The sequence below is a fragment of the Anas platyrhynchos genome, chromosome 13 (genome assembly GCF_047663525.1).
Source record: "Anas platyrhynchos isolate ZD024472 breed Pekin duck chromosome 13, IASCAAS_PekinDuck_T2T, whole genome shotgun sequence".
Taxonomy (NCBI): Eukaryota; Metazoa; Chordata; class Aves; order Anseriformes; family Anatidae; genus Anas; species Anas platyrhynchos.
This window is the reverse complement of record NC_092599.1, coordinates 17,507,161-17,518,710: the sequence shown is the minus strand read 5'-3', so window position 1 is coordinate 17,518,710 and position 11,550 is coordinate 17,507,161. Positions and strand designations below refer to the sequence as shown.

The window sequence follows — 11,550 nt, the reverse complement described above, 5'->3', positions numbered from 1 at the left end:
GGGGAAGAGCTAAGTAAAGCAGCCTACCAGTGTCTGTCTCATGACCCTGTTGCAGTGCTTTGGCATTACAGGCTGAGGCAAGGCCTTTTAAAACCGAACTATTTTTGTACTGAAGTCTTGACTATCTCTTTCCTTTCATTGCCTCTCAAGTCTGGCCTTGAAGTATGCATCTTAAATGAGGAGACATCGCATGTTCTGCACACTCATGGCTAACTCTGACCATGCATTCTTAGTTTAATTGTTTAAAGAATTCATCTGTGTTCCTTGCCTAGCTTTTTTGTAAGTAATTTCAGCAGGAATCTTTTGAATTTGAAAATGAGTGTAAACCATTATAAAACAATTTAAAACAAAAACCAGGATCCCAAATCCTTCTATTTTCCTGAGTTTATGGGTCAAATAAAAACAATGTCTGACGTTCCACTTGTATTAGCACAGCTGCCCAAGTAGTACCTGCCAGCCTTCTCCTTGGTAAGCCCAGAGAGCTGTGCTGAGGTCACCTGCAGCCTTCTGGAAGCCGCACTGAAATCACAGTGATAAGGGCACATATGTAAGGCTGAAAAGAAAGCCTAATGGCTGTGATGGGATAAGTGATCTTAGTCTAGAATTTGCTGGTCAGTAAGAATTTCAAGTCCTCAGTAATCCCCAGACGGTAAGCTATAAGGCTGGCACAGAGCAACGGTATGAAAGTTGGCGCTGGAAGTCTCATCCTGCAAATGTGACTAAACTTAACTCCTCAGGTATGATTCCATAAAGCATTTAAGAGTTGAGAGTTTTCAGAGTAGGTGGGGCCAAAAGAGCTTTAGGCCGACACGGTCTTTTGATGTTCCTTTAGGCAGGCATTTTACTTTTGTCCGTTGACTTACTACTGGTGGCTGGTTTAGAAACAATCCCCGTGACTAGAAAACTGTTTCTTACAGCTTTGAAACGTATGTGAATTATATAGTTTACAGTGAGTTAGTACATAAACTCTTAGAGTAATTTTGCATCTAATCATGAAATGCAACCTGTTCATTATTTTAATGATCCCAGTTACACTAGAATTTCTTCTTTCCTATGTGAAAGTTAGAGCAGAAACCTAGTAGGAAGGTAAATCTATTACATGAATGTGTTCTCTGCACAAGAAGAGGAATAGAATCAGGGGAAAAGTATGCAACGGATTATTCTGAATATTTAACTACATCTGTACATCACTCATTACACTGAACTTTCTTTTACGCTCATTTTGTCATTCAAAGTTTTGCAGTTGTGGTCATTTTATTGGTGTTAATGAACTTTAACAATAAACTTTTACAAATTAAAACCAGTAGGTTAATTCTGAAGGGTGCTTTAATTTGTTAATCTGACACTCCTATTTCTGCCTAGGTATCTCATCTTCCTTCACCTTATGGGAATCATTTTAGGGTAGAATCTTCCTCGTTAGAACAAAGCACACAAAAGTACCTGTGGTTAAATGCTCTGAGAGTTAGTGGTGCTCATATTTCTGTTCAGCTCTGAAAGTATCTTACTGTTTGCTTGAAGATTTTGCTGCTGTTATGACCCTGCTCCAGCTGAAATTATACTGTCTCTTTTAATCTTCCCTCGGATGACGGGGCAGACAATTATGAAGAGGGCAAGCTTTGTCTTGAAGCAGGTAATAAATAACCAACTCCATCAACTTACAGTTTGGATCAACTTGTCTGTCTGGAATTACCGCTATTGAATACATTATGGTCTAATGAAATAATAAACTATCTTCAAAAAAATGTAAAGTGACTTGCATGGTACATTGTTTTGGATCTGGGTGTGTTTTTTTATATAACGTAGCTTTGAGGTGCAGTGCAAACAAATCCAGACTTTTACAGGGAAGAGTTTTAGATTCAGTTTAGCAGTATTAGCATTGAAGAAAAAAAAAGTTTGCTTGTGAGGCTATGTAATTTGGTTTTGATAAATGTATTTTGAGATGATTTTAAAAGCTATTTTCATTTGTAAAATTAGCATTTTATTAAAAGAGGTGAATAGATGGAGCTATGCATTGTAACTGTACTGGCAGATGTTTTGAAGTAATGACATACTTGATTAAGCCTGCAATATGTCTCTCTCTGTATAGTGTTTTGTTACAGCTTTACAAGAGGTGTGTGCTTTGTGGCACAAACTTAATCATCTTTGTACATAGTTTCTATTAATGTATCTTACATTTCTCTTCAGGCTTAAGATAACTTTGTGTCTTTCCATTTTGTTACAAAAGTATCTGTATTGCTGCTGTTTGAAGGAGAAAAAAAGGCAACAACAGAAAAGTGAAACTGCAGCAAGAAACTGGAAGAATGAAGGTAATTCCTCTTTCACGTGCAGTGAATGCCAGCTGGAAAATTAGTGCATTCTGTGGACATCAACAGAAAAAAAGCACCATCTCTTTGTACCTTTAGAGTTGTAGTGGTAATTGATGCAACGCAACATGTACCCCCTGCTGCTAGTCTTAAAAGCTGAAATCACTTGAAAATAGAGTAGCAAAACAGGTCTGAGCCTCGTTCCACGTTGAGTGTCCCTATCTAGTTGACACTGATGTTGTTCACAATAGTAGGGCATATTGCTGCTGTGGTCCATGTGTAGGGAGATGCTTGCCCAAGGCATTTTTGACCAACTGTTATTATAGTGGAAATATTTTCTTAGATGGTCATGGAACAGATGTCAGGCTTAATCGCAATAATAATTACAAGATTATTGGCAGAGTAAGGTCCGCAGAACTAGGACATCAAATCTCCCTATTGACTGCAACTAGGCTTGATGCAGTTCCTTTTTTCCCCACTCTGGCTTCAGCTTCTTTCCATACTTGATCTCAAAATAAAATAATAATAATAAACAAGATTTAAGATACTTAACAATGCAACTGCTCAAAGAAAGTTCTCAAAACAGAAACCTAGAAATTAGCTAGCAGGTTGTGTTGCTCATGAAATATGGGTGTCTCTTCTGTGAAATGGAGTTGATTCTACGTGTTTGGTGGGCTTAGGGCCTGTGAGATGTTATACAAGTTCCGTGTTACAAATCCTTGGTTGATAGGTTCCTGCTGTGGAGGACACTTAGGAGACACTGCCATGCTGGAATGTGCAGTCATAGCTTTGGAGTCAGTTCTGTATTTGTGGCTGCTGGTTCTTCCCAGCCTGCAGCTGTACCACACCTCAGCTGGCAGCTTGCAGTGCTTGGTCGCTGTCCTGGCTCTGTCAGGCAGTGGTAAGTCTTCCATTGATTATGGAGTGGAAAAAGAGTACTGGGTATCATTGCACTAGAACTTTACATGCTTTCCCCCCCCCGTTATCACTTTTCAGTGATTAATATACATGTGGAACAGGTGTTTCTTCAACTGGAGCCTGTTTGAGGATTTGAGTCACGCCTTACAATCTACCTGGCTGCCTAAATTTGGACTGAAGTCTCTTTGTTTTAGTTCAGGTGCAAACCCGCAGCTATCTCGGTCAGTTTTGGTTTCAGCAAAGTATGTTTTTCTGTTGGCATCTGAGTCAGCAAAGAGCCTTTGATAGCATTCACTTGTAAAGTATGTGCAAAATGAAAAACAAATTGTAACACCCAAGCAAGCCAAAATATGGTTCATCAAACGAGATTGTTTTTGATTTACTAATCTGTGAATTTGCCTTTTAAACAGCTTGGCTAAGCATTAGCATGTGTTGTGTTTAGCAGCTTCAACAAGTTTTTTTTTATGGCTTGATAGCTGTTAAGATTCTTTTTTTGTGTGTGATTTCCAGCATTTGACATTTGTTTTTTTTTTTTTTTCTCTCAACAAATGCTGATGCTTACCTTCAGTGTGGAACCCATCTGTACTAGCAGTGCTTGTATGGAAGTGCATAGGGTCATCTTTCCCAGAAAGCTCAGACGTCGTAGAGGTTTAGTAGTCCCATTGCATCCCATTCCAAAACTTTTGCTAGGAGCTGTAATAGCATTTCCAAAGGATCAAAAGCTGTTTTCACCTCTACTTTTTAATGCTACTCCTCATCCCAGGAGCCCTGTCTCTTTAAACAAAGAAACCCTGCCTACCTCTTTCCCTCCAGCAGTTGTAAACAGGAGCAGCAAACTTTTTTCTTGAAGATACATATTAAAAAGGTTTGTAATTAGTCTACAGCAATTCATCCTCGTGATGCTTAATGTCTATTTCAGATCTTTTCTCAGTGCCTGTGGTTTTGTTTTCCCTACTTCAAAGTGTTTTTCTTGTTTAGTGTTTTCTCTAATAATTTTCACATTGCTATCTTGAGTACCATTTTTCCAGAAATTAGATCATCAAACTCCTGTTCTTCCTGGTAAAGAAAATATTTTCCAGTCCATTAACAAAATACCAACTTTTTGTAAAAATAAATAAATAAATAAAAACACTATAAATGTTTCCCTATATTGTTATAGATACTGTAGATTAAGAGTTTAAGAAATGTATAAAATAATGTTTATGATGATGTTGTTAGGCATTTTGCCTTTCACTTTTTTAGCAACTGAAGCCATTCTGTTACATACACTATGTGTGTTGAGTCTGAGTCTGGATTTCATTTAGCATTTGGAATGCATTTCTGGCTGCCTTTGGATGGCCCTGAGATTGCATGACCTGTCCTTGCAAGGATATGAAAATACTTCAATATCAGTTATTCTTGCATGATTTTGATAAATTTTAAAATTAGAATTGGAGAGCACAGACCTGTCATGGACTCCGAATCCTTCAGGGAATTGAGACACAGGGCGTGGGGATTCACCTCTGCCTGTTCCCCTCCATGCAGCCTCCCCACATCACTTGGTTGGCCTTCTGCTTTGGCTGCTTCCCTGTGTAAATGTGGGAGCTGTGCTCCCTCCACTCCAGACATAAATCCCAGTTTCAGGATCTAAAATAAACCTTGGTGTGCCTTAGTACTTTTTTCCTTCAGTGAGGAAGTACAGCTGTGCTGCCATTTATATATTTATGCATGTATTAGCACAAGTGTTTGTCATGCTTAGAGAAGGGAGGAGGAGCTGAGTAAAATAGCAGTAAGAGCATTATATTGAGACGTTTTGTATTTCTGCTCTCCTGTGTTCTTCTCAGGGCCCACCACAAATCTGCAGCCAGAACTCATCCTGTGGTGGGCTCGGGTCGATTTGTCCTTGCCTTTCCCTTTGCCATGGGCTGTAAGAGCCATGTGAAGAAACCTCAGTTTCTTCCGGCATTGTGAAGGTGAAAATCTAGCATTAACGGACCTAATTCTTTGGAGGGTGGCTGATGTTGGCAATGGGCAACACAGCAGGAGTGTGGTGCTTTTCTGCACCTCCTCCCTTCCTGCAACTCGTGCAAGCTGAAAGGCCTGCTGCAGAAAGCAGCACTGCCAGCTCCTTCAGAGCACCTTGGTGTAATCTGGAGGTACCGCAGTGCCTCGCTCCCGCAAAAACTATGGTTGGGTCAGAAGGCAGGTGGTCTGGGTTTCACCTGTAGCCTGCATGGCTCTGGTAGATTATCTTCTGGGGACTTTCTTATCTTGTAGTTGTTGTTTTATCATGCAAGATCTTAATTAGTGTGAAAAGCTTATGCTTGCTTTGATCCTGTACAAGTCTGTTTGCTTAATTTCATGCAATGAACTGAAAACAGGCAAAAATATTTGCTGTGCTGTGCTTCTGAACTGCCTGAGTCTTGAAAATTTGGGATTAGGAATGAACAGCGCTGCAGGTTGCGGGGCAGGGCAGAGGCTGGGTGGAACCCAAGCACAGGGGCTGAGAGTGGTGCTGCACCCTGCCTCGCGCAGTAACCCAGCCTCGCAGGCCTGTGGTGCTCTGCCTGGACCTCTTCAGCCTTAACATCTTCATAGCGACCTCCTTCATCCTCAGTCCTACTTGTAGGGTTACCGTAGGAGCTGAAGACCTGGCTTTCCGTTGTGTTGTATTTATCTCTGTGTCTATTAGGCCACGATATATGTATATATATATCCTCTAATGCTGTATAATCCTCTTCTTAAGAGCAAATCGGTTTTAAGAGAAGCTTTCTGTTCTCCCTCAGTTTCAGACGGGCTCGGTGAGGGCACAGCAGCGCGGAGCCGCCTTCCCGGGGCCCGGCCCCGCTGCCCCCGCGCTGCCCAGCGCCGCCTGCGGTAGCTGCGGGCCCGGGCTGGGCAGGGAGGGGAAGGGAAGGGAGAGGAGGGCGCCGCTGCCCCGTCCCGTCCCGTCCCGTCCCGTCCCGCCGCGGTCCCTCCTCCTCCTCCTCTTCCTCCCCCGCGGCGGGGGCGCTGCGGGCGGGGCCCTCCCTGCGCGGCTCCCGCTTCCTCGGCGCCGCGCTCAGCCTACCTGCGGGCCGTGACGTCAGCGCCTCATTAGCCTAATTATGCTGAGCTCATAGCCCGCCGCGGCCAATGGGGCGGCCCGGCCGTCCCCACCTGCTCGGAGCCGGATTCCATCATTCCTGGGATTCCTCCCCGGGCCCGTGCAGCGAGCGGCGCCGGGGCCAGCGGCGCCGGGGCTCCCCGCGCCCGCTCCGCTCCGCTCCCGGCCCCGCCGCCCCGGCCCCGGCCCCGGGCGGGCACTGAAGGCGCCGCCCGCAGCCCCCCGGCCCGGCCCGGCCGCTGCAGCGAGCCGCCCGCCCCGCAGCCACGCTGTCGCCGCCGCCGCTCGCCGCAGCCGCCCGGCCGGGAGCACGCTGGTGAGTGAGGGGAGCGGAGGGGAGGGGAAGCCCCGGCCCGCTCCTTGCCGCGGGGCTTTCCCCAGGGCACTGCCGGGGCCCCCCCGGGCCCTGCGCGCCGCGGCCGTTGGCGGAGCCGCCCCAGCGCCAGCCCCGGCCGCCGCCGCGGGGCTTTTGAGGAGCGGCCGGGCGGGGAGGAGGCGAGGCGAGGCGAGGAGCCTGCAGCCGCCGGGCTGCCCCGGGGGCCGGGGGGAAGCGGGCCGGGCCCGGGCCCGGCGGGGAGCTCGTTTGGGAGGGGTCCCGCGGTGCAAATCTTCGCGAACGAGCCCCGAGGGGGCTGTTAAAGCTTCGGATCCTGCATCGAGCGTGCTCCGCTTGTACGTACGTGCAGGGTTTAGTCTGTAGCAGAGCAATTCCAGGCTCTGCAGTCAAGCTGGGTTTGTGTTGCCCAGATGTAATCAGAAGTAATTAAGTTTCTGAGTCAAACTGACAGCACGTGACAGCAGCGCTCCGCTTTCCTGCAAGTGCAGCGAGTGGAAACCCAACAACTGCTCCTGCTGACAGGGGAGCCGTGGGGCCGGGTCGCTTTCCTTTCACTCTGTTGCTCCGCAGGGTTATTGGGAATCAGAAACGATGGGAATTCTTTAATTAAACCAAAGACAAGCAACTGGTCTAGAGCTGCAGGGCTCCTCCTGGAGTGTAACTTTTCTGATTAGGCTTTCTTAGAGTTTAGGCAGTTGTTTAAGGAACGTTCCTCGCAGGGGAAGCGGCTGCAGGTAGGGAGTAATGTTCTCTTTGCAGATGGTGATACTGAGAACCCGTACATCTAGAACGGCGTAAGATCTGGCAGTAATCTTCCCTTCCTACCTTCATACATAATATTTTTAGGGCTTTTCTACAGAATTCTTGTTCTTTGTGTTTTTCCCATCTGCCTACTTGTAAGAAATACTTACGCGTATTTCTGATGTAGACCACGCTTTGCTTAATCCCTTACGTTTCTGTGTCGTCTGGTTGATGCAGCGGTTACAATCATGCCTTAAAAAAACTGCCTAAAGTCATACAGAAAAGGCAGATCTGGTCTGGTAGACTCCTGGTAGAACTTGGCAGTGTCTGCGCTGTACATTTGCATTTTTTTTTTTTTTGTCGTTGTTTAGTTTTTGAAGCAAACCTCTGGGCTGAAACCCTTGCTGCAGAACCACCAGTACCCCCACTGTGCTGTGGGGAATGGGGCTGGGTGTACTGTGCAGGGTGCTGTGCTGCTAACCCTCCTTACCTCTGCTCGGGAAGGACTCGGTACCGTGACTGCTGCCACCTCACTTTTACACCCACCTTTGAGTAGGAATTAGGCCAGCTCTGCAAGTGGTGGCACCCAGAACTGGTACTGAAAGGTGTGGATCTGACAGTCTAGTGGTATAAAACGCGACTGGTAGCTAAGACGTGGTAGAAAATAGTTGGTATAGACCTTCTGGGTGTGTTAACTGAAGAAGCATATTTTAAAGCAACAGGAAATTCTGGTTTAAATATATTTAACTTCAGTAACTAACATGATTTAGAGACACTGAAAATGTTGATTTGTTCTCAGCTACGTTTTCTATTGTAAAAGGTAGCTTCTCTTCAGGTCCCTTTATTATATTTAGATGTTGCATACTGTTTTTGCATCAGAAATTATTACATGATGGATTGAATGATCTTTTCGAAGCAAGACATGGTCAGGTTAGACTTCTCCACCTTTAAATCCTTACCTTTGTTAGATTTTTGTTTCCTTGTTAAAGAGGATTTATGCAACAGAAAACAAAAACACATGGTTAAATGCCAAAGTTTTGCTTTAAGCTCTTTATTTTTATATGTGATAAGTCAAATCATTAAGTTGTTTCTGTTTGGAGGTTTGCCTGTTCAAACACACTTTCACATATAAAACAAGTACGGTAAGAAAACAAGGTACGGAGGAAAGACTTCAAAAAAAAAAAAAAAAAAGTAGTATTTTGATGATTCCATTGGCCAAGGAGCCTGAACTCACTATGAAAGCCTGTCTGTCATAAATGCGGGAAGGTGATCAGTGCTATATGGTTATCACAATCTAAATTGAACACTTAACAGTTAATGTTTCATACGGGTATCTATCTCAGCACAGGATTTATGTACCCACAAATAGAGGCTGCGATGTAGGTGCAGTTGAAGGAATTTAAACATGTTGCAGCTTTTGAGGGCATACATTGAATACAGTGTGCTTATCCTTTTTCTCATTTCAGCACTAATATGCTTTGCTCTCTCCTGTCTCAAAAACACTCCCGACTTAGTTTGCATCAGATTTTTACTTTATATTTCCTTCCTCTGCAGCCTTACTAATTGTTCTGGTAGGCTGTGTCTGGATTCCCTCTTCACTTTTGCTTTGTTCCATTGAAATGAACTGAAACACCTCTGACTGTGGGGTATGACATCTGACTAGTACATACTTTGCTTGCATCTTCCTAGAAGTCAGGTGCTTTTGACTGTCAGTGCTCTTTAGTTAATCTTGTTTTCCTATGCTTCTGTTTATCTATGCTTACTTCACTTTCGTCCTCACTCTTGATAGTTTCTTGAGTCTCCTGTCATTCTTGTCTCACATTTTTGTTGTTACAATGGGCTTGACTTATTCATTTCTCTCCCTCCAACGTTATCCCTGTAATTTTACCAGACATACGAATTCAAATGCCAGACTTTTCTCCACATCGCTGAAAGGTTCAGTCTTTCTCTCTCCTTGGCATCGTGTAGATGTCTATCGGTAGTTCACACTCAGTAAGTTCAAAGGAGACCCCGTAGTAGTGTCTGCTTTCAGACGTTTCTCATTAGCTTGTTTGCAGTAGCCGTTGGCTGGGCTGCTGTTCTGTGTGTCAGTCAGACCTGTGATCCAGCTGTCCTTATGACGGTGACCTTTCTTTAAATCTTCATGTCCAAACTATGTCTAAATCCTCCTGAATTTTTCATCTGCCCAGCATGTCTTTGTTCTCATCAATCTGTCCCTTTTTTCTGTTATCTGCCTCATTACTTTGGTCCTAGTTAAGATTCCTTCTAGACAAAAGCCATCGTAGTTCCATGCCGATTACTGCTGCAAATATTACCTTGGGTATTTCTCTGTTCTATTCCTTCCTTATTCCCTTTTCCTTTAATCAAATATGAAATTAATCTCTTATTTGAACTCTCTCCTGGCGTACCCCACTGTGAATAATAATTTACGTGGGATTGAATGAATGTCTCGTTGTCCAGTCTGCAGTTAGTCTTTGGTGTCAGTTTCTCTGCTGCCTGTTTACTTAAGCTTCAAATAAGCAAGTTTAAGACTTTCCCTGCGAGCTTTCCCTGATGCTCAGAAGGTGCTCTATAAATTCATGAAAACACTTAACGGTTCGTTTGCAAACGCTCTAATTTCTCTGTTGCTATGGTCTTCAAAAATGTTAACTGTGAGGTATTTGCTAAGCTGAGAGTACTCCACATGTGCATGGCATTTGCAGAAGTTTGAAGAGAAGGGGGGAAATGCGTTGTTTCATTAAACTGAAGGGTGTTATGTTCTTGAAGTGCAGATGCTGCATAAAAACCTGCTAGGGGATCAGTGTCATTGAGATGTTTAGTAATTCATTTGTGGTTCAGACAGTCTGACAGTCTTTAACATTCTGTGTGTTTACTACGTTCCTGAATGTTTCTCTGCTGCCATGCAGGAGAAATGGCAGACTAGGGAAATACTGAGTGGGAGCACCAATTGATAAGTAAGAGCACTAAGATATTAAACTAATATCTGAAATTACTGTAGATACAATTACCTTAAACTCTTGTAAAAGTGCTTTTGGTTCATATTGCTTTAAATCGAGGAGTTCAGAGTTTGTATCAGCTAGGAGACCTGTAAGACTGTTTCCGTCATGTTTAGATCGAGCCTAGCCAGAGGAAGTTAAATTTGTGCACCTACGTTTCGTTAGTAATTTGGTTTCCCTTTTGAGGCCTGGGTGTAAAGCAATACTTGTACAGAGGCAAAGTTGTTGTTGTTTCTTTGTTTTTATGGGATACTTTCATTTATAACTTTAGATATGGTTTAAGTTTGTTTCTACAACATAGACAAACTTAGGCATAACACAGAATTAACTAACTTATCGAAGCCTGCTTTTCACTGGTTTTTCATCAGAACCCTGGAAACTGAAATCTTCAGTTTTGAAGTGTGACTCCTTATGAGGATGACTGGGCTGTTCTCTGAAGGCTGTGTTGGAGTAGCTGCAGCACTTGCTGTCCTTGCCAAGATTAAAAGAGAATTTTAAGCTTTGAACTATCTTCAGAAGATTCCTCCTCTCATTCTTGTAGGCAATCTTTGTTTCCTTTCTGAGCTGCTATTCCTGACTTGTTAGCTTAATTTAGGGATAGAGGTTTATTTCATATCGTTTGAAAAATAACCTGGGAGTTTATTGCTCCTTGAAGGTAATTTTTATAACTGTAAATGTGTGCAGCATATGTGGAATCACACCCTGGGATTTGCAGATCTCTGTATTAGCAGCATCTCTTTCAAGAAGCTGCTGAATGGACACAACAAGACATTAACTGCTAGCGAAACACTTCTGCAGCTCTCCTATGATGTAAGCTTCAGGAATATGCAAAGCTCCGAAACTACATGGAGGCCAATTTTACTGAAATTGTTTTAAAAGTGTCTGATTTCCTGAATAGAATTAAGATTTGGTTCCTGTTTCCTTCTGTCAACGTGAACCTCTGTCACCAGCTAATTCTCTTACTAGGAGCGTGTTCCGGAAAGGGACTGGGCATCTGCTGCTCCCATTACTTGGATATTACTGGCGGACTCGAGGGGAACAGCAATTTGTTTTCAGTAAAAGGCAGATCATAATATCCTTTACATTGTTCTTAGTCAAGAGAGGTTTTTCTAAAGAGTTGTCCAAAAAGCTTTGAAGTACCGTGAAACTGAGGACAAGGCTGGTTAGGGC

At 43.8% G+C, this 11,550-nt stretch overlaps 1 protein-coding gene across 1 annotated transcript in view; it reads left to right on the top strand.

Moving 5' to 3' along the window:
• Nucleotides 1–6,414: 6,414 nt before the first annotated feature.
• Nucleotides 6,415–11,550, top strand: part of VGLL4 (vestigial like family member 4) — a 90,217-nt gene continuing 85,081 nt past the window's right edge. The window contains exon 1 of the mRNA XM_027467772.3: nucleotides 6,415–6,622. The gene's annotated coding sequence lies outside the window, so the exon portion shown is untranslated. The remainder of the gene's footprint in view (nucleotides 6,623–11,550) is intronic.